At 46.5% G+C, this 22,806-nt stretch overlaps 1 protein-coding gene across 11 annotated transcripts in view; it reads right to left on the reverse strand.

Moving 5' to 3' along the window:
• DAB1 (DAB adaptor protein 1) overlaps window positions 1–22,806 on the reverse strand; it is a 947,480-nt gene that overhangs the window by 405,326 nt on the left and 519,348 nt on the right. For 10 of the 11 annotated variants that reach the window (XM_073544564.1, XM_073544566.1, XM_073544562.1 and 7 more), the window contains exon 3: window positions 17,307–17,369. The exons of the other annotated variant lie outside the window; for it this stretch is intronic. The gene's annotated coding sequence lies outside the window, so the exon portion shown is untranslated. The remainder of the gene's footprint in view (window positions 1–17,306; window positions 17,370–22,806) is intronic. 11 annotated transcript variants of the gene reach the window in all.

The raw sequence follows: 22,806 nt of genomic DNA on the forward strand, positions 1-22,806 counted from the left end.
GACTCCAATTCTTTGCGCAGCTTTAGGTACTGGCTGTACTTATTCCTCCCTTTATTAACTGACAGTCTCTTTAAGAGGGATCTGATATCCTCCTTGACGTCCTCCCACCAGTCGGTCATGTTGTCATAGAAGTCAACCCTGTCTAGATGAAGCTGGATAAGGGAGTGAACACGGCTCTGAACATAGGCATCATCCAGGAGACTGGAATTGAGCTTCCACAACCCTCTACCAATGTCCGGACGGTTAGAGGAACCCAAAGAGAAGCACAAGGCGAGGTGATCAGAGTAAGGGACGACCTTCTCACCCAGGGCGCCGACAGCCTCAGTAGGACTGACAAAAGCAAAATCTATTCTACTGCTCCTGTTGGAACATGAATATGTGAATTTTGGCTGTCGCCCACCCTGTGTGAAAACGTCAGTCAGTCCTGCCTGCATTATGACGTTATGTAGGACCTTACCGTCCCTGGTCACTGCCCTGCCTGAGGAGCTGTCACCTGATGTCATTATGGCATTAAAGTCCCCCGCCATCACCACTGGAAGAGAAGTGAAGAGGTAAGGCTTGACGTCATTAAACAGCTGGATCCTGTCAGTCACTGTCTGTGGCCCATAGATGTTAATAAGCCGGAGTCGCCTCCCATGGATAGTGACTTCTAGGACCAGACATCTTCCCATGACCACCTCCGTCAACCTATGCACAGTCACATCATTGGTGTTAAACAGGACAGCGACCCCGGCGTAAGGCTCCACAGCCAGTGACCAGAAAGAAGGACCGGACCGCCATTCCCTCTCAGCCTCTCTCATAAGCCCCAGAGATGTCAGTCGTGTCTCCTGCAGGAAGATGACATCTGTGTCCAGATATTTGAGATGTTCATACACCGCGTGTCTAGTTCTCCTCAGCTTAATGCTATTCACATTGCTCGAGGTCACTGTCAATGAGAACCCCGCCATCACAGCACAATATAGAACGATCAGAGTAACAGCCATCATCATGAGTCAGAGATGTTCTGTCCACCACTGGTGTCCATGTCAGACTCTACCTGAGGAACCACAGATAAGGGCTTCCGCTTTGGCGGGGGATGGTCCTCTATGTCCCTGTCACACTCAGCATCAACTTTTCTCAACTCTTCCTCATAATTGTCACCATTGGAGTCAGATAAAACTCCATACTTGTTGGACACGACCATCACTCCTGCAGAATTCTGAACCTTCTTACTAGCACTCTGACCAGTGTCATATTCTGCCTCAGGTTTACGGGAGGATGTGTTCTTTTTCTTCCTTTTGTTTTGATTAATGCTCCAGTCATCGGATACAGACAGCGATGCTGAAGGGGGGGCTATCTGAGGCTGCTGGACCTGATGGACGACCTCCATGTTCCCCTCTGCACCCTGCTTCTCTGGTGCTGCCTGAGTGGACTCCTGGTGGGCATCTGAGCTGGTCAGCATCTCTCCTGACATTAAATACTCCTCCTCATGTGTCCCTGCCACCACATCCTCATCCTCCTGAGCCTCTGCCCCTGCCATCACTAACTCATCAGGGAAGACACTGCAGATGTTGTGCCAGGCGTCTGGACAGTCCCTGTGAGGGTGGCCCATCCTACCACAGAGGTTGCACCTGACGTCCCGGCAGTCCGCAGCGACATGGCCAATTGCCCCACACAGACTGCACTTCACCACAGTACAGGCGTTAGCCAGATGACCTTTCCCACCACATTTGAAACACTTTCTGGGTTGCCCTGGATAATAACATCTTCCCTTCTCCCTCCCAATGAAGAAGGAGTTGGGTAAGTGGGCAGTGATGTTATCACATTGCCGCAATTTTACCAAGACCCGCCACCCCATTGTCCAGATACCATCCTCATCTCTGACCTTGGTGAGTCCAGAGACGAGGTCACAGTGTCTCCGGAGCCACACCTCGATGTCCTGTGGAGGAACGGCCTCATTCCAGAACGTGATATTCACTGTGACAGTGTCCGGCCTGGAGATAGGAACCAACACAAACTTATTCCAGCCCTCAGCATCTCTGAACTTGGGGTAATTGGCCCAGAGTCTATCCAGGTCAGACATGAGCTTGAAGCTGACCTCGTAGCCCTGCCTGTCCTGAAGATTAGACACTGCCAGTATCTCATTTGCCACAAACCCCATCTGGCCGCAGAGCAGCTCTCTCACCACATACCTGCGTTGTGGCAGATCCTCCTTGGCACCTATGTATTTAAACCGCACCACATTAATGCGCTTGAATGTCTGGCCGGTATACCTGGAGCTGGAAGTGAAGGATGGGGCGCCGCGGCTCCAGGCATTCCTGGGGGGCACCTGCCGGGTCACACTGGGCTGACTGACAGGGAGAGGGCCTGCAGCAGGGGGGGCTGTCACACCTTGTGGACTAGATGGCAAAGGGGGATAATCACACATATCATGCACATTATCATGAGCAGCATCATTATCATCAGACAGTGCGACGTCCAATACAGAGTGTGAAACCCCTCCTACCCCCGACCCCATGGGCACAGCATCCCCAGCCACAGTCTGTGCTTCAGCCTCAGCCTCGGCCTCATCAGCACAAACAGTCTCACATATACTGTCCTGCTCCTGTGTGGGGCATTCTGGGACCTGTGGTGCCTCTGCTGGAGTCTGAAGTGTATGCTCCTGTTCACACTGAGCTGCCTGCTGCTGCAGTTGTTTTCCCTCCTGGAAGCAGAAGCGGGCAGCCTGTAACACTGGCCGTGTCCGCTGCTGGGGGGTCCCGTCCTGAACATCAGGGGTCCTGGCCTCTACAGCACAGTCCTGCTTATAGGAGGCGAACCGCTCCCGGTTCCTGTAGGTCTCTGCCAGGGGCCCCATGCTCTCCAGCACAGATTCAGTGTCCTGCACAACACTCGCCAGCTGTACACCCAGTGTGTTCAGTCTCAGGTCATACGCGTCATTACTGGCAGGATTAGTGGTCTTTAGACTATAGATGAAGTCTACCTCCATTTGCAGCGCTTTTTTTTGCTGCTGTAACTCACCCAGTTTTCGGACAAGTCCCGGTATCTCATCCGCTAGCTGCAGCTCGGGTGCACGCGCCGGCCCAACAGGTTTAGTCTTGACCATGGGTACAGGGGTTTTGAAGACAGTCTTGTGCGGGTCCACCACGGATGGTTTTGTGGCCCCTTGGCTGGATGCAGGCTCCGCAGCAGGTTTATCGCTGCCACCTGACTGTGACCGTGTGCGTCCTGACCGCGCCATACTGCCATGCTGCTGTAGGTTCTCCTGCATTGTCTGCCTTTCCAAAGACGTCCGTCTCTGCCTGGAAGCAGCAGAGGTGATCTGTGCAGCTGGGGCCGATCTCACCTGTGCACCTGGCAGGAGCTGCTTACTGACTGGGGAGCTACAAGACTTCACATTCTGCTGGTTTCCATCACTCACAGAGACTTTTCCTTCTTGCTTCTTTGCTGGAACTGGAGAAGGTTTTCCTCCCAAAACTTTACTCACAGCTTTCTCCTCCTTCACCGAACTGCTGCAGCTTTGACTCGCTGCATTCACTGGACTCACAGTGGCTTTGGGATTAACATTCCCATTAGTAGAAGCCTGGGAGGCTAGTCCCAGTGTAGGCCGGGAAGCCTGGGCCTTGCCAGGGGAGCTTCCCCGCCCAGGGTGGCCCCTCCCTGGGCTTGCTCCAGACATCAGGAGAACCACTGACACACAACCTCACAGCTAGGAGGCAGTATTATAGTAGTTATATTCTTGTACATAGGGGCAGTATTATAGTAGTTATATTCTTGTACACAGGGAGCTGTATTATAGTAGTTATATTCTTGTACATAGGAGCAGTATTATAGTAGTTATATTCTTGTACATAGGGGCAGTATTATAGTAGTTATATTCTTATACATAGGGGCAGTATTATAGTAGTTATATTCTTGAACATAGGAGCAGTATTATCGTAGTTACATTCTTGTACATAGGGGCAGAATTATAGTAGTTACATTCTTGAACATAGGAGCAGTATTATCGTAGTTACATTCTTGTACATAGGGGCAGAATTATAGTAGTTACATTCTTGAACATAGGAGCAGTATTATCGTAGTTACATTCTTGTACATAGGGGCAGTATTATAGTAGTTACATTCTTAAACATAGGAGCAGTATTATCGTAGTTACATTCTTGTACATAGGGGCAGAATTATAGTAGTTACATTGTTGTACATAGGAGCAGTATTATAGTAGTTATATTCTTGTACATAGGGGCAGTATTATAGTAGTTATATTCTTGTACATAGGAGCAGTATTATAGTAGTTACATTCTTGTACATAGGGGCAGTATTATAGTAGTTAAATTCTTGTACATAGGAGCATTATTATAGTAGTTAAATTCTTGTACATAGGGGCAGTATTATAGTAGTTATATTCTGGTACATAGGGGCAGTATTATAGTAGTTATATTCTTGACATAGGGGCAGTATTATAGTAGTTATTAGAGTTGAGCGAAACGGGTCGAAAAAATTCAAAAGTTGACGACTTTTGGCAAAGTCGGGTTTCATGAAACGAAACCCGACCCTAGGATGAGGTCGGCCACGAGGTCGGCGACTTACGCGCCAAAGTCGCGTTTCAAAAGTTTGTTTTGCGCTCTTTTTCAGCCAATCAGGATCCACGGACACTGTGGGCAACGTGATGACATAGGCACGGGTCACCACCATCTTTCAGAAGGGCATGCAAGTGATTGGCTTGCTTTGGTGGGCATCACAGGGGGTATAAAAGGGCGTGCACGCCGACCGCCATCTTACTTCTGCCGATCTCAGTATAGGGAGAGGTTGCTGCTGATTCTGTAGGGAGAGAGTTAGGCAGGGAAGAAGACCAAAAAACTGCTTCTGCTGCTAGCGATTTGGCCTGCACAACACACCAGTCACTGTGTGTGCAGTGCAAGGGGAGGCTATATAGTGGTGTATCAGTGGTGTTGGTTGTTGGGCTGCCTTCTAAGGCTTCCTGACAGGCTGGCATTGCTGTTTACCCACTGCTCCGCAAACTGCTTTTTTAAAAGCAATCCAATCTCCCTTATCCTCTAGTCACTTTGGTCACAGCTGTGCCATCGAGCCTGTCACATAGCGCTCAGATATTCATTGGGCCTCAAACTGCTTTTTTAAAAGCAATCCCAATTTTTTTTTTTTGTCCTGCTGAGAAGAAAAAAAAACTGCTTCTGCTGCTGATAGCAATTTGGCCTGCACAACACACCAGTCACTGTGTGCAGTGCAAGGGGAGGCTATATAGTGGTGTATCAGTGGTGTTGGTTGTTGGGCTGCCTTTTAAGGCTTCCTGACAGGCTGGCATTGCTGTCTACCCACTGCTCCGCAAACTGCTTTTTTAAAAGCAATCCAATCTCCCTTATCCTCTAGTCACTTAGGTCACAGCTGTGCCATCGAGCTTGTCACATAGCGCTCAGATATTCATTGGGCCTCACACAATCCAAAAGTGTCCAGTGTCCAAAAGTGTGTGCAGAGATTCAAAATCTCACTTATTCCCTAGTCACTTAGGTCACAGCTGTGCCATCGAGCCTGTCACATAGCGCTCAGATATTCATTGGGCCTCACACAATCCAAAAGTGTCCAGTGTCCAAAAGTGTGTGCAGAGATTCAAAATCTCACTTATCCTCTAGTCACTTAGGTCACAACTGTGCCATCGAGCTTGTCACATAGCGCTCAGATATTCATTGGGCCTCACACAATCCAAAAGTGTCCAGTGTCCAAAAGTGTGTGCAGAGATTCAAAATCTCACTTATTCTCTAGTCACTTAGGTCACAGCTGTGCCATCGAGCTTGTCACATAGCGCTCAGATATTCATTGGGCCTCACACAATCCAAAAGTGTCCAGTGTCCAAAAGTGTGTGCAGAAATTCAAAATCTCCCCTGTCCTATAGACACCTTGTTTTACATACTATATAGTTTGTTGGATTTTGTCTACATTTCTACCAAAAATGAGGAAGGCTGGTGGAAGAGGCCGTGGAATTGGGCGGGGGTTGGCAGCTGGTAATGATGGTGTTGGTGGTGGATCTGATGGTAGTGGCAAGAGCAAAATAGGACCGAATGCAGGAGGTGTTGAGCCTGCGTCATCGTCTGGCTACATAAGGCCTCGAACGCTTAGTTTTCTAGGAGTTGGCAAACCGCTTTTAAAGCCAGAGCATCAGGAAAAAGTTTTGTCTTACATTGCTGACTCAGCCTCCAGCTCTATCGCCTCCTCTTCTTCAGTTGTAAAAAGTAAAAGCACTGAGTCGTCATTGGAGGCTCATGTTCATGAACCACACCTTTCCTTGTGTCCTTCACCCCAACCAAGATTGAAGGATGACGCAGGCCATACTACTGATTACTCCATGGAGCTGTTTTCACATACCATGCCTGGATTATCAAGTGAAATGGTGAATTACCCAGGCCAAGATGAATCTGACATGGAGTGCACTGATGCACAGCCGCTGATGGATGATTCTGCTGGTACATTCACTCAGAGCACTACATTGTCCTCGCAGTGTACAGAGCCAGATTCTGACCCTGATGAGACTCAGGTGCCCCTTCCCGCACACTATACCACCATACACGGTGACACAGAGGAAGGTGCACATGACATAGAAGAGGAGGTGATGGATGACCCAGTTGTTGACCCAGATTGGCATCCATTGGGGGAAGAGGGTGCTGCTTCCAATAGCTCAGATGAGGAGCATCCACAGCAGACATCGACATCGCAACAGCTGTTATCTGGCAGGCCCGGAGCACTCCAAAGACAGGTTCCAAACATCAAAAGAGTTGCTGGACAGCTTGTCCAGAGGGTCAAAAGATCACAGCGTGCTAGGCCGCAAAATGTCTGCCAAAGTAGGAAGAGTGCAGTGTGGCACTTTTTTGAACAAAATCCTCATGATCAGGCCAAGGTTATCTGTAAGAAGTGCGCAAAGGGAAAATCTGAAAAATTTGAATACCAGTTGCATGCTTAGACATTTAACCAGCATGCACTTGCAAGCGTGGACACAACACCAAAACCTCAAGTGCCACATGTGCAACTGATCACAACGAAGGTAGTCAGCAACGATACATTGTTTCCCCCACTGTAAGCCCACCGGTTAGCACAGCAGCAAATGTTGAGGTGTCGTTGCAAGGCCACAGCAGTCAGGGAATCCCACTGTTATATCAACGAAAGACTGATTCTAGGCCATCAGAAAGAACACCAACTCCATCACCATCATCAACCCTCTCTCAGTCCGCCCTGTCCACCGCTACTTCCACCATATGCAGCTCTCAAGTCCAGCTCACCCTCCCAGACACTATGAGTAGGTCAAGAAAGTACTCAGTCTCTCATCCGCATACACTGGGTTTGAACGCCCACATTGCCAAACTAATCGTTTGAGATGATGCCCTTTCGGTTGGTGGAAAGCACAGCTTTCCGCGAACTCATGGACTATGCAGTACCACGCTATGACCTACCCAGTCGCCACTTCTTCTCTCGCAAAGCCATCCCAGCCCTCCACCATCATGTGAAAGACCGCATTGTCCATGCACTCAAGCAGTCAGTGAGCGGAAAGATGCACCTCACAACTGATGCATGGTCCAGTCGGCATGGCCAGGGCCGTTACGTGTCCATCACTGCGCACTGGGTTAATGTGGTGGATGCAGGGTCCACAGGGGACAGCGGTGGTGGGACAGTGCTGCCTAGCCCATGGTATAGGAAACAGTTGGCTGTAGGCGTTCGACCCTCCTCCTCCTCCACCTCCTCCAGAAGCGAAAGCTCGTCCACAGAGCGCAGTCGTACGAGCACTCCATCTGCAGCTGCCACTGTTGCACACGATGTGTCCCCCTATCGAGCAGCTAGTGGAAAGCATCAGCAGGCTGTGTTGCAGATGATGTGTTTGCAGGGGTGGATTAAGGGTAGCCAGGGCCCGGGGCAGTTCAGACTCTGTGGGCCCCCCTCGTCACGTGACGGGGTCACGAATCGTAGAGCCACACTCTACATAGAGAATAATGGAGCCTCCAGCACCGACCTCCACCCGCAGAGCCACACTCTACATAGAGAATAATGGGGCCTCCAGCACCGACCTCCACCCGCAGAGCCGCACTCCACATAGAGAATAATGGAGCCTCCAGCACCGACCTCCACCCGCAGAGCCCCACTCCACATAGAGAATAATGGAGCCTCCAGCACCGACCTCCACCCGCAGAGCCCCACTCCACATACATGGCTGCTCTCTGTGCTGTGCGCACAGGACCTGTGATGAGGTCACAGGAAGGGAGGAGACAGGGGTCACATGATCGGGGCCCTGACACCTTACCTCCTGTGATCTCATCACAAGCCTTTGCACGCTACCAGCAGCATCAGCGTTCAGGCTACTTGTAGATGCTGCTGGTAGCAGAGCACATAATGCCGCCCCCACGGTCACTCACTTTTAGGTGGGGAGAAGATGGAGTGCCATTGCAGCAGCCAGCAGGAATGTGGTGGGGGCCCCCTTAGAAGCTCCTGTGGTGGGGGCCCCGGGGCTGAAGCCCCGCCTGCCCTGCCTATAATCCGGCCCTGCGCGGTGGCGGATTATAATGGGGCAATTTACTGGCCTGGGCTGTGGGCCCCTTAACCCCACTGGGCCCGGGGCAACTGCCCAAATTGACCTCATTATAATCCTCCACTGTGTGTTTGGGCGACAGACACACCGCCGAGGTGCTGGCCGAGTACTTGAAGCGACAAACTGAGTCATGGCTGGGCAGTGTACATCTTGAGGCAGGCAAGGTAGTTAGTGATAACGGCCGTAATTTTGTGGCAGCCATAGCCCTTTCAAAACTCAGCCACATACCTTGCTTGGCTCACACCTTGAACCTGGTGGTGCAGTGCTTCCTCAAAAATTATCCGGAGTTAACAGCCCTGCTCCAGAAGGTGCGAAGACTGTGCGCGCACATCCGCCGGTCGCCTGTACACTCTGTTCGTATGCAGAAGCTGCAGCAATTGCTCCACCTTCCCAACCACCGCCTCATTATCGACATTGCAACAAGGTGGAACTCCACCCTGCACATGGTGGAGCGGCTGTGCGAGCAGAGGCAGGCCATAATGCATTTGTGGGAGGATACACGGCCAGGCACTTTGAGAGCAGACATGGAGTTGACAGGTGTGCAGTGGTCGAAGCTGAAAGACCTTTGTAAAGTCCTTCAGTGTTTTGAGGAATGCACACGGCTGGTAAGTGCAGACGACGCCATCCTAAGCATGAGCATCCCACTTATGCGTCTGCTCATGCAAACTTTGACGCACCTTAAGGAGCAGGCGTCTGCAGCCAATGTTGATGAGGAGGAAGAGGAGGAGGGAATCCTTGATGACATTCAGCCATTGTCTGCTCAGGGACCTCTCCTGGACGAGGTGGAGGAAGAAGAGGAGGAGGAGGATGATGGGGATGATTACTTAGGGGAGGAGGATGCATCTCGTGGGGCAAGTGAAAATGTTGGCGTGGCAAGGTCTGGTACAGGGTTTGTGCGTGACTGGAGGGATGTGGATTTGCCAGAAAGTGCTCCTCCAACCAGCACTCGCAGTGCATCATTGACACCGGGAACATTGGCCCACATGTCAGATTATGCCTTGCAGATCCTAAAAAGGGACCCCCGCATTGCCAAAATGATGAACGATGATGACTACTGGTTGGCCAGCATCCTGGATCCACGCTATAAAGGCAAATTACAAAACATCATGCCACAGGAGAACCTTGACCTAATATTGGCTAATAAACAAGCAACTCTGGTAAATCGGTTGCTTGAGGCATTCCCAGCACACAGCAGCAGTGATGGTTCTCACACGAGCCGTACGGGCCGGGGGCAGCTTGGCAGAGGTGTTCGTGGTGCACACAGCAGAAGTGGCGTTGGAGACGGGTTTCATGACAATGTTGTGGACTGTTTTTTCAAATACCGCTCACACAACTGGTAATACTGCATCGATGGAAAGTGACAGGAGACAGCAGTTGTCAACTATGGTTACAAACTACTTTTCCTCCCATATCGATGTTCTCCCACACAGGTCATTCCCCTTTGACTATTGGGCCGCTAAACTGGACACCTGGCCTGAATTGGCACAATATGCCTTACAGGAGCTCGCTTGCCCAGCTGCAAGTGTGCTATCGGAAAGAGTCTTCAGTGCAGCTGGATCAATCCTGACAGAAAAAAGGTCCCGTCTGTCAACCCAAAATGTGGATGATCTAACCTTCATTAAAATGAACCACGCATGGGTTTCCAAGGATTTTGTCCCACCTTCCCCTGATGACACATAGGGTGACAGAAAAATGGCTTGCTTTGGTCCACCTCTTCCTGGTACTTCACCTATTTCGCCTTTTGCATCAGCTGAATGTCCAACATCAACATATGCCACTTTCTAAAACTCCCTAACTGTGCTGCCTCCCCCCCATGGCCGGGGTCACCACCTACCGCACGACACCGTGCGAGTGCCGTTGCCCTGGACAGGTGGGTAGGCCGACTCTTGGGCGTGGGCACTGGCACAGGGTCCCTCATAGTGCAATCAAGTGTCTCTGATGGTGGTGGTGCACACCCGCCGTCAGACACACCGCTGTACTATGAGGGGCCCAGTGCCAGTACCGACGCCCACGAGTGGGCCCCCCTTGCTTGGGCAGGGCCCCAGCATTTGCAATCTTTACCTCTCCCTGCTCCTCCGCTGTGTAATCTGGGCCGTCAAATCCATACTGTGCCTGACACCGTCTGAACCTGCCTCCTGAGACATATATTTTGAATGTGTACGCTATCCATACATGTTATCCAGGGATACGGTACCCTTTCTAACCTTTGTGCAATCACGTGCAATCCATACTGGGCCTAACACCGTCTGAGCCTGCCTCATGCTGTATAGACATATATTTTGAATGTGTACGCTATCCATACATGTTATCCGGGGATACGGTACCCTTTCTAACCTTTGTGCAATCACGTGCAATCCATACTGGGCCTAACACCGTCTGAGCCTGCCTCCTGAGACATATATTTTGAATGTGTACGCTATCCATACATGTTATCCGGGGATACGGTACCCTTTCTCACCTTTGTGCAATCACGTGTAATCCATACTGGGCGTGAGAACGGCTGGCGAGCTGTTAAGCAAGCTACAGCACCTGTCCAGACAAGTACAGGGATTCCCTAGCGAGGAGACTTATTTGATTGTTTTCTATGTTGGGACAGCAATTTTTGGGGAGCACTATACTCTGGAGAATGATAGATGGGGCCCACCATACACTGGAACATTCCAAAGGTGGACATCAGACACTGGAGCAGCATTTACAGGGCCCATTATACACTAGAGCATTAGAAATGGGGCCCATTATGTTTGGAGCATTATTTGGACCCATAAGACAGTGGAGCTTCATCCATGGGGACCAACATATACTGTAGCATTATGTGGAGCTCATCATATACTGTTTCAAACATTATATGGGACCAATGATTCAGTATGGAGAAATAGATGGGCCTCGTCATGAGATGTAAAAAGTGAGGTATTTTTCATTGTACTATACCGCTATTTCTCTGCCGTATCGGAGCATGATGAGTTGTGGTATGTGTTAAAGGGGCGCTCTTTCGCCCAGGGCACATGAAAACCTGGAGCCAGCCCTCCCCCCCCACAGTTTGTAGCCAAATAACCATTTTTCAGTGAGTAACTTGTATTATGAAGTTAATTAAGGTTGACAAGCTTAAGAAAGAAGAATTGATGCTTTTGGCATTCAAATGGGCACTGTAGGTGTGTTTCCTGTCCTCCTCTCACTGCCGACTTTTATTCCCCATTGACTTACATTGGGTTTCGTGTTTCGGGACGACCCCGACTTTTCCCTATAATCGGACGATCTTGCTCGACCCGACTTTTGGAAAAGTCGGGTTTCACGAAACGAAACGCGACCCTAAAAAACCAAAAGTCGCTCAACTCTAGTAGTTATATTCTTGACATAGGGGCAGTATTGTAGTAGTTATATTCTTGTACATAGGGGCAGTATTATAGTAGTTATATTCTTGTACATAGGAGCAGTATTATAGTAGTTATATTCTGGTACATAGGGGCAGTATTATAGTAGTTATATTCTTGTACACAGGGAGCTGTATTATAGTAGTTATATTCTTGTACATAGGGGCAGTATTATAGTAGTTATATTCTTGTACATAGGGGCAGTATTATAGTAGATATATTCTTGTACATAGGGGCAGTATTATAGTAGTTATATTCTTGTACATAGGGGCAGTATTATAGTAGTTATATTCTTGTACATAGGGGCAGTATTATAGTAGTTATATTCTTGTACATAGGGGCAGTATTATAGTAGATATATTCTTGTACATAGGGGCAGTATTATAGTAGTTATATTCTTGTACATAGGGGCAGTATTATAGTAGTTATATTCTTGTACATAGGGGCAGTATTATAGTAGATATATTCTTGTACATAGGGGCAGTATTATAGTAGTTATATTCTTGTACATAGGGGCAGTATTATAGTAGTTATATTCTTGTACATAGGGGCAGTATTATAGTAGTTATATTCTTGTACATAGGGGCAGTATTATAGTAGTTATATTCTTGTACATAGGGGCAGTATTATAGTAGTTATATTCTTGTACATAGGGGCAGTATTATAGTAGTTATATTCTTGTACATAGGGGCAGTATTATAGTAGTTATATTCTTGTACATAGGAGCAGTATTATAGTAGTTATATTCTGGTACATAGGGGCAGTATAATAGTAGTTATATTCTTGTACACAGGGAGCTGTATTATAGTAGTTATATTCTTGTACATAGGGGCAGTATTATAGTAGATATATCCTTGTACTTAGTTGGCAGCATTAGAGCAGTTATACCTTGGGGCAGTATTCTATTACTTAGATGTTATTTTCTTGAGCATTAGTTAGTGCTCCTCTGACAGTCTCATTGCTATTTAATGTCATTTGCTCCTCTTTTTGGTCTTGTGAACCTCTCACGACACAATATTGTAAAGCTTTCAATCCCTTAAAGCTGAGCAGAGGTTTGAGGCAATTGGCTTTGGTGCACACAGTAGCTTAGAGAACATCTGTGAGATTTAATAAGAAAAGTAGCGCTTGTCTCTGTGCTGCATTTATTGAACAAATCAAAACAAGAGCAGCATTTTATTAAGTTTCTGGTGAGAGCGTCACACGGGGACAAACATTGTCCAAATCCGAAATAAAACATTCCAACTTCTCAGCAGTTTTCTCTTAGTCAGAACAAATCCCTAAAGATGTATTCTGTTCTCTTACACACCGGATTTGACAAGTAATGCTTGTTCTCTCTCAGAACATGGCACAGTCACATGGAGAGTTATGGTTTACCTCTGCAGGACAGAAAAAACATTGACATTGTTGGTTTTCGTATCCTCCTGGGTTGGGTTTCTAAACCTCCAGATACAAGGATTTCTTGGTCTTTTGTGACCAGCCATGCGCTGGAGAGAGATCATAGTTTCTTTTTTTAATAGTTTCTTTTTTAGGGTTGGGATCTTCTTTATTTTGGAGCATTAATCATGTGACCTCTAAAGGATTATTCCCATTGTTAGCACCCATCTACATGATTCTCCTTGCCCTTCCCACATACATCCTGAATAATTTCTTAAACCAACCAGATCTAAGCCCTTAATTTCCAAGTGCCCCTTGCCAGTTGCTTGGCCGACTTTTGCGGTGCCAATTCCCCTGACGGGTGGCATTTGTAAGGATAGATCCTGCTGATTCCCTAATCTCTGGCCATCATTACAAGTGCCAGCTATGGGAGTCGCCTCTGTTTTTACAATGGATACAATGTATCTTCGAGAAGTAAACAATAAAAGCCAACTTCCTTTTTGAGATTCCTCTGCTGCTTTCTGTTCTACGACTCTCCGGGATTTTAACCATCCTCTATAAACCTATGGATTTTATTTCTCGTCCTCGGTGTTTCATTGTCAGCGGAGCGCCATCACTTTCTGCCAATGTAAATGATGACACGGACAGCGAGATTCTGATGGGCAAAATCCGGCTATAGAATAATATTAGATACATTTCTGATTCGGAGTTGCGCTCTTACTGATATTTCTTTCTTACTGATAGTTTGGAATTCACATCTGTATACTGAAAATTCCAGATTTGTCAGAAAGGGCCGTAAATTGTGATCAGTGACAGCCCTATATGTACTAGGGGCCATATTAAAGGGTTGTCCACTACCTTAGTCTTTCCTGTAAAAAAACAAAAAAAAAACCACATAGTCACTGTAATGTAAATTGTCTGTAAGGTAGAACTTTCTAGAATCCTCAATTCTTTCCAGAAAATCGCCTTGTCACACAGCAGCATCCCCCCTCCTTATCAGCTGTGTGTCCGCGCTGGTAATAGGACACGTCCTCTATAACATTTGGCCCCTCTCCACAGAAGGGAATGCTAATTAGTTAAAGGAAAGCATTTCCTTTGTTCTCAGATCTGTGGCTGAATGAAACTATGGGTGATATTAAAGAGACTGTATCGCAAAAACCATACACCGCCGAGATATAATAATCATATCACTGCGTGGGCAACGAAACCAGCTTTTATAACCTCTAATTTTCACGGCTCTAACCCCTTCAGAAGCTGAGAAGGATTGCTCCCAAACGGAGTGTCCTCAGTATGGCATGTCTGATGTAATTCTATTATATTCGATGAACTACAACCTATGAGGCCCTCAGTGATAAATACGAGCTTCCCTCGTTGAGATATGGTTATCATAAGTTTTTTTAGTTAATTGGCAACTTGGAAAAAGGGGGGATGAACTTCTGCAGACTGCCCCTTTCGTGATGTCACAGACCCTGGGCCATAAGGCACCCCTCCCTTACAGTGCTTCAGTTAAGCTGCAGTTCTGATGCTGAACCGACCTACCCCATGTCTTGGGATGTTTGGCCGCCGCCCATCCCCCGAGCCGCATGGATTGCCTAACACCAACTAAGCACATGTAAGTGTATTTTCTGCTTTCATCCCTGTTACGTTATATTTGTATTGTACATATTTTCTGTCTCAACTTTATAGCAACTTTTATCCATGTAACTACTGCCCACATTTTGGGAATAAATGATAAAACCTATTAGCTCTGTCTCCATGCTCTAAGAAACGAACTATGCGCCTTTGTTAGATAATCGCTACTAATTTGGGGTTTGTCACGGATCCTCTTAATTAACTCTGTGATTAAGTAAAGTGTGGCTGGTGGCAGCGTGGTGTGTGCAGTTGGTTAGGCTAGTTGGCAGTACGGAAAGGGTCTTATATTGTTGGATGAGTGGTTGAGGCAACAGCATTGATAATTCCCTCACTGCAGTAGCCTAATTGCCCGTGCACAACAAGCAGCCCGTCCGGCGACTAATTATCCTAGGTGCAGTTCCCTGACTGACCTGAGGGTAAGGGGGGCGCCAGAGAGCTGCGAATTCCAAAGTGGAACTGAGAAAGTGGGATATGCATAAATCCCCGCAGTTCTTGGAAGGTTGTTAGCAGTGGTGGGGCATCTAAAATAACCCCCCCTGCGGTAAATTGTTAGAGCAAGATTAGCTTGCTGTCTGTTGGTCACACGGTGCCAGCGGTGGGATAACTAAGATAAGCCCCCACTGTGCCTGTGATAGCCATGTGCTGGCAGTGCATCGCGTCCCTCTGTCCGCTGACAAACCCGTGTCAGTGGTGGGATCGTGGCGTATTGGTGGCACCGGCTGTGCCGTTCGTCACAGTCACCTTCCATTCCAGCAATGTCGGCATTGAGTATAATGGGTCCTGGCATGCAATCAGCAGCTGCTATTAGATTTCTGTGTTTCACAAGCAGAAGAGAAAGCGCAATAGTCTAATAGCAACTGATTGGCTGCAGGGCTCACGTGGTACAACACTGCCATATGAACCCAATCAGTACCACACTGTAACAGCACCTGTGCAGAAAGGGAGCATATTTTTATTTTACTACTATTAATTTATTTAAAAATGGGTTCTTCAGTAAGTGGACAACCCCTTTAACCTGCCATCACTTGTATTTTACAGATACGGTATGTATAAAGTTGTACTGGCATTGTTGTGCCAGCATCCAACTGAAAAGGACACAATAGAGGAGTGGCTTGTCAGATATTAGCCAATCAGCGTTGCTCATTACGCTCCTCCCTCCTGTTATTTTCAGTCGGATGCTGACACATGGTAAGCAGAGAACCAGAAACTCTTCTGGTGAACCACATCTTCTTATGATAATGGGATAAACCAACATTGAGATAAACCTTGCAAATATTGGAGCAGTGACCACTGCAAATTGTGGAGATCCATGTGCAGCGACGTCCGCACCACGAACCGCCGCAGGAGATGAGCGCCACTGAATCTAGCGCAATGCAGATGGACAAGATATGAGCATGCTTGAGTTTTCTTCATGGCAGAAAATTGCTCAGATGCACCAACACATTGACTTTCACTGATCACTTTGCTTCTTCCTGCGCAGCCCAACTTCACATTGAATGGAGTCTTCAGCTCGGCTTCCCGGACCCGGTGAGTGGGGTTTGGCTACTGTGCAATCAGAGACATAATTGCAGTAGTAAATTGTGCACTCTTATGTTACACCTCAATGTCCAATATTAAGGTTATTGTAAACTCCTTTTATTTCCAGATTTTGAGGCAAGTTAACCCTTAAAGGGATAGCAGACAATACTCCATGGAACGGGTACTAGTGGAAATGCCATTGACATCTATGATGGGTTTACACTGAAAGTTTGGAAATCTTTGACCCATTTTTTATCCTGGATTTTTCAATGACAGTAGCTTTTCTCACTCTTTAGAGCGCTGTTTTCCAACTTCTATACCTGTTGATAAACTCCTTGCATATCCTGATGTCATCCAGTTGACGTGGCACGCTAGGATTTGTAGTCTTGCACCAGTGTAAGAGCCCGCCGGTTGGAGGCCATTGCTCCGGAGGTGGGTAACGCTCATTCTCTGCTCTTGTGTGAACACGATTACTGGAGAAGTGATGGTCACTGCCCCGCCGAGTCTAACAGACGGCGCTGATGATGGAAACATGTCATTTAGCATCAGCATAAAACCTAATTATTTCTGCCTTTATTTTTTTTATGACATTGTTAATATTTCGCTGCAGCCCGTGCATCAACGCAGAAATCCCAGGATGCTTTGCAGGAAAGCCTCGCTAATGTGGCATCTTCCCCTACATTTGACTCAGCGTGAAAGCACTAAAACTGCCCGGCCGCGCAGTCCCTTAATGGGCACATGCGCCACATCGCCTCACAGGCTCGGGAAGGCAACATCAATAAACATAAGTAAAAAAGCAATACTGTATCGTCAAGTAATTTGCAGCTGAAGAAGAAAAGAATGAGAATGGATACCTGGGGAAGAGCGCGCATTCCTTCTAGAAGAAGAGCCGCTTCACGCTCACCATGACTTCTTCACTGGTTAAAGGAAAGAAATGTTATTAATGCGGTGGTCTAGGAAGCCTTCATACAAACACATCAATACTGAGAAAATTACTGCATGTCTTCACAAATTTTTCTCATTTCTTGCTCTTTAAAATAAAAAAAAATCCCATTGATAAATGTATATTCCCGACCACAATGTTAACCCTATTAAAAGGTTATTTCCAACCTGATGGGAATATCTGCCGGGGGTCCGACTGCACCGATCCCCAGAAACAATGCCCTGTTAGGATGGAGCGGGGGTTGAACATTGATCTCCGCTCCACTTATTGTCTATGGAACGGTCAGATGTAGCTCAGGGTAGTACATAGCCATTTCCAGCAATCCCATAGACAATAAATGGAGTGTTGGCGACTGTACGTGAGTACCACGCTATTCTAATCAGGCATTTCAGATCTCTGTTTTGGGAACCAATTGAATTTCCCATTAGAGATGAAGGAATTTCTTAAAATACATTTCATACAGATTTTCTACAAACTGAATAGAAGGTTAAATCGACACAAAAAAAAAATCTAAATTTTTTATTATTATTATTATTTATTATTATAGCGCCATTTATTCCATGGAGCTTTACATGTGAGGAGGGGTATACATAATAAAAACTAGTGCAAAGGTCTTAAACAATACAAGTCACGACTGGTACAGGAGGAGACAGGACCCTGCCCGCGAGGGCTCACAATCTACAAGGGATGGGTGAGGATACAGTAGGCGAGGGTAGAGCTGGTCGTGCAGCGTTTGGTCGATCGGTGGTTACTGCAGGTTGTAGGCTTGTCGGAAAAGGTCGGTTCCTTTTGAAGGTTTCCATGGTAGGCGAGAGTCTGATATTTTTGGGTAGAGAGTTCCAGAGTAGGGTGGATGAGCGGGAGAAATCTTGTATGAGATTGTGGGAAGAGATAAGGGGGGAGTAGAGAAGGAGATCTTGTGAGGATCGGAGGTTGCGTGTAGGTAAGTACCGGGAGACTAGGTCACAGATGTACGGAGGACTCAGGTTGTGGATGGCTTTGTATGTCATGGTTAGGGTTTTGAACTGGAGTCTTTGGGTAATTGGGAGCTAGTTAAAGGTTTGACAGAGGGGAGAGGCCGGGGAATAGCGGGGGGACAGGTGGATTAGGCAGCAGAGATTAGGATAGATTGGAGGGGTGCGAAGATGTTAAAGGGGAAACCACAAAGAAGGTTGCAGTAGTCGAGGCGGGAGATGATGAGGGCATGGACTAGGCTTTTTATAGATTCTTCGATGAGGAATGTACGGATCCGTGATATATTTTTAAGTTGAAGTTGGCAGGAAGTGGACAGGGCTTGGATCTGTGGTTTGAAAGAGAGATCAGAGTCAAGGATTACCCCGAGGCAGCGAGCTTGTGGGACTGGGGAGAGTGGGCAGCCAGTTACTTTAATGGATAGGTCTGATAGGGTGGTCGAGTGAGTTGGGGGAAAGATGACGAATTCTGTTTTACCCATGTTAAGTTTTAGAAATCTAGCGGAGAAGAAGGATGAAATAGCGGACAGACATTGTAGGATTCTGGTTAGTAGGGAGGTGATATCTGGTGTAGAGAGGTAGATCTGTGTGTCATCAGCATAGAGGGGATACTGAAAGCCGTGGAACTCTGAGCTATCCCAGGCCGAAGGTGGAGATGGAGAAGAGCAGAGGTCCTTGAACTGAACCTTTGGGGAAATGGACTGAAAAGCCATTTATTATGCTCTGAGGTCTCTCCACGCTCCAAAATAAATAAAAAGGAATGTCTGCGAAAGATTAAAAAAATAGTAAAAAATTATACTCGCCTTTCCAAGGCTGACCTCTAACCCGCATTGACATAACATAAACTTAAGACAGCAGTGATCAGAGCTAGCATCAGTCACTGCTGTCATCGGCAGATGCCGGCTGTATAACAAAGCCAGCATCTGCGGCAAATGGAACATGTTTTCTTCCTATATCAGCACAGCACATGCATGGAAGCTATCGCGTAGGAGTCAGTGAGCAGTCCTATTTAGTGATTTACCGCCATCCCTGAATGATGCATGCACTGTATGGGTCCACCCACCGGACAGAAAGTGCAAGAGTTAAAATAAGTTACATACAAGAAGTATGGAATCCTTTCCAATTATTGCATCAATCTGATAATTTCATGCTGTTCTAAAGAAGAATGGCACAAATACCGGTATATGACAAGTTCTGCTTAACCCACAGTGTTCTTTCAAAAGATACTTCAAATATCACAAAAAGTCACTAAATAAAAAAGTTCTCCATACAAGAAATAACTTCTAGATACATTTTCAGGAAAAGTTATCAATACTGCTTCTCTCAAGGAGCCTTAAATCACCGCAGGTTAGAAAATTCTCAGCTCAAGACAGATAATAAAATGAAAAATTATGTTCCGCTACTTCCTCAACCTCGTAAAATGAGGATTCGGTTGTAAGAGCAATAAAAGATGAATTGTACATTTAGAATAAAGGGTAATTAGATGGACTGAGATCCCATAAGTCATTTTATCACACGTTTTTTAGAGACCCTAAAGTCCATTTTACACAGTTGGGTGGGAGGATGAAGTGATCTGTCAGCAGGTAAGAAGTGCGGGATTAGGGGGCTTGAAGGACGGATGAGAGACTAGAATTAGGAACGTTAAATCATCCACTGAAACATTCACAGCATTTTAAAGATTTTACTTTTTTTGTCTTGGGAAAATTTGGCTCTTTTGACAACTGTCACATTCCCTATAGACAGGAATATAAATATTACACTGCCCCCTATGTACAAGAATATAACTGCTATAATACTGCCCCCTATGTACAAGAATATAACTACTATAATACTGCTCCTATGTACAAGAATATAACTGCTATAATACTGCCCCCTATGAACAAGAATATAACTACTATAATACTGCCCCTATGTACAAGAATATAACTGCTATAATACTGCCCCTATGTACAAGAATATAACTACTATAATACTGCCCCTATGTACAAGAATATAACTGCTATAATACTGCCCCTATGTACAAGACTATAACTACTATAATACTGCCCCTATATACAAGAATATAACTACTATAATACTGCCCCTATGTACAAGAATATAACTACTATAATACTGCCCCTATGTACAAGAATATAACTGCTATAATACTGCCCCCTATGTACAAGAGTATAACTACTATAATACTGCCCCTATGTACAAGAATATAACTACTATAATACTGCCCCTATGTACAAGAATATAACTGCCTATAATACTGCCCCCTATGTACAAGTATATAACTACTATAATACTGCCCCCTATGTACAAGAATATAACTATTATAATACTGCCCCTATGTACAAGAATATAACTACTATAATACTGCCCCTATGTACAAGAATATAACTGCCTATAATACTGCCCCCTATGTACAAGTATATAACTACTATAATACTGCCCCCTATGTACAAGAATATAACTACTATAATACTGCCCCTATGTACAAGAATATAACTGCTATAATACTGCCCCCTATGTACAAGTATATAACTACTATAATACTGCCCCCTATGTACAAGACTATAACTACTATAATACTGCCCCTATGTACAGGAATATAACTACTATAATACTGCCCCTATGTACATGAATATAACTACGGTACTATAATACTGCTCCTATGTACAAGAATATAACTAATATAATACTGCCCCCTATGTACAAGTATATAACTACTATAATACTGCCCCTATGTACAAGAATATAACTACTATAATACTGCCCCTATGTACAAGAATATAATTACTAAAATACTGCCCCTATGTACAAGAATATAGCTGCTATAATACTACCCCCTATGTACAAGAATATAACTACTATAATACTGCCCCTATGTACAAGAATATAACTACTATAATACCGCTCCTATGTACAAGAATATAACTACTATAATACTGCCCCTATGTACAAGAATATAGCTACTATAATACTGCCCCTATATACAAGAATATAACTACTATAATACTCTCCGCTATGTACAAGAATATAACTACTATAATACTGTCCCCTATGTACAAGAATATAACTACTATAATACTGCCCCTATATACAAGAATATAACTACTATAATACTCTCTGCTATGTACAAGAATATAACTACTATAATGTGGCACCCCTGAGGGTTCAGTCGCCACAGAGGTACTGCACCTTCTCCTAAGGTGTGGTGCCCCACCATCCAGGTAAGTTGGAGGCTCCTGACCACGCTCCAACACTCGCACCCCACACAACAGAGTATTTCAGCAAAGCCACATTGCGGCTCCTTGCTTAGAGAGTAGCAGAGCACCTTTGGTGGTTCCCTGCTTGGAACACGAAACGTGCTGGGAGGCGGGTGGAGTTGAGAATACATAAAAGAGCAGGAAGGTTTAGAATTACAGGTCAGTCTGAGAGAGGAAGCCACTCAGAGAGGAGTGAGGAAAGAAGATCCCTGAGAGAGGGATGGAGGAAGGAGGTGCTGCAGCAGACCTAGGTCTGTTGGCACGGGAAAGGAAAGAAGGAGAAAGACATTGAACTGAAACCTGATCTTACATAAGAGAGAGAGATTGGAACGGAACAAAGGCGTAAAAGGGAACACAGAGGACGTGGGTTAGAGGAGAACCCTGCCTAGAAGTTCTAAGCGCAAGGCCGGGGCCTGGTCCCCGAGGTTGTATGGATGCTAATGGTTCTGCAGCAGACACCGGTGGAGTAGTGAGCTGTAAATGCACTACTCCAATCTAAGACTTGGGGGCACAACAGCAACTTGGATAGTGAGCCGGGACTCAGGAGTAGAAAGTCCCCGAAGCAGGCTACAGCTGTCTGCCGTACAAGTAGAGTTCTTGGGAACATTTGTCAGGAGGAACTCCAGTGTAACTCAGTACTAGGAGTACTTCACTTAAAGGCGCTATAGAGGAGACGTTCAGAAAGGCATAAGTTGGCGGAGCGTTGGAAGGGAGCATTCCATCTTGCCTGGAGGTTGACTGAGTCCCTGACCGGAGGGACATGGCACGGAGGCAGGCACCTGTGTGTACTACAGACTGTGAGTAAAGCTTTGGAACTGCAAGCCCTGGTGTCCTCCATTCATTCTTGCACCAACGCATCCAGCCCCACTACATCTGGGTACCAGCTTCTACCCGCTTGTGCCTCTCGTCTTCCCCCACATCTACACTGCCCTGGGGCTACAGCTCCGCCTGTGGGGAGCTTCACCATCTTGGCTGCACCACACCACCAGCCCCAGAGGATCTGCATGCAGCGTCGGCCTAACATCTCACTTGCCGAACACCACAGGTGGCGTCACGAACTATTCATCTAACTACATTCCACCATTACATTCCCCCATTACTTGGGCGCCCAGGGCCACGGACCGGGTCCCCGCTGCTGTGACACATCCCGCTGATACCGGCCCGGTACCGAGTACCCCCCCAGCCT

Source organism: Dendrobates tinctorius, unplaced genomic scaffold (genome assembly GCF_039654945.1).
Source record: "Dendrobates tinctorius isolate UK_male_01 unplaced genomic scaffold, ASM3965494v1 ptg000138l, whole genome shotgun sequence".
Lineage (NCBI taxonomy): Eukaryota > Metazoa > Chordata > Amphibia > Anura > Dendrobatidae > Dendrobates > Dendrobates tinctorius.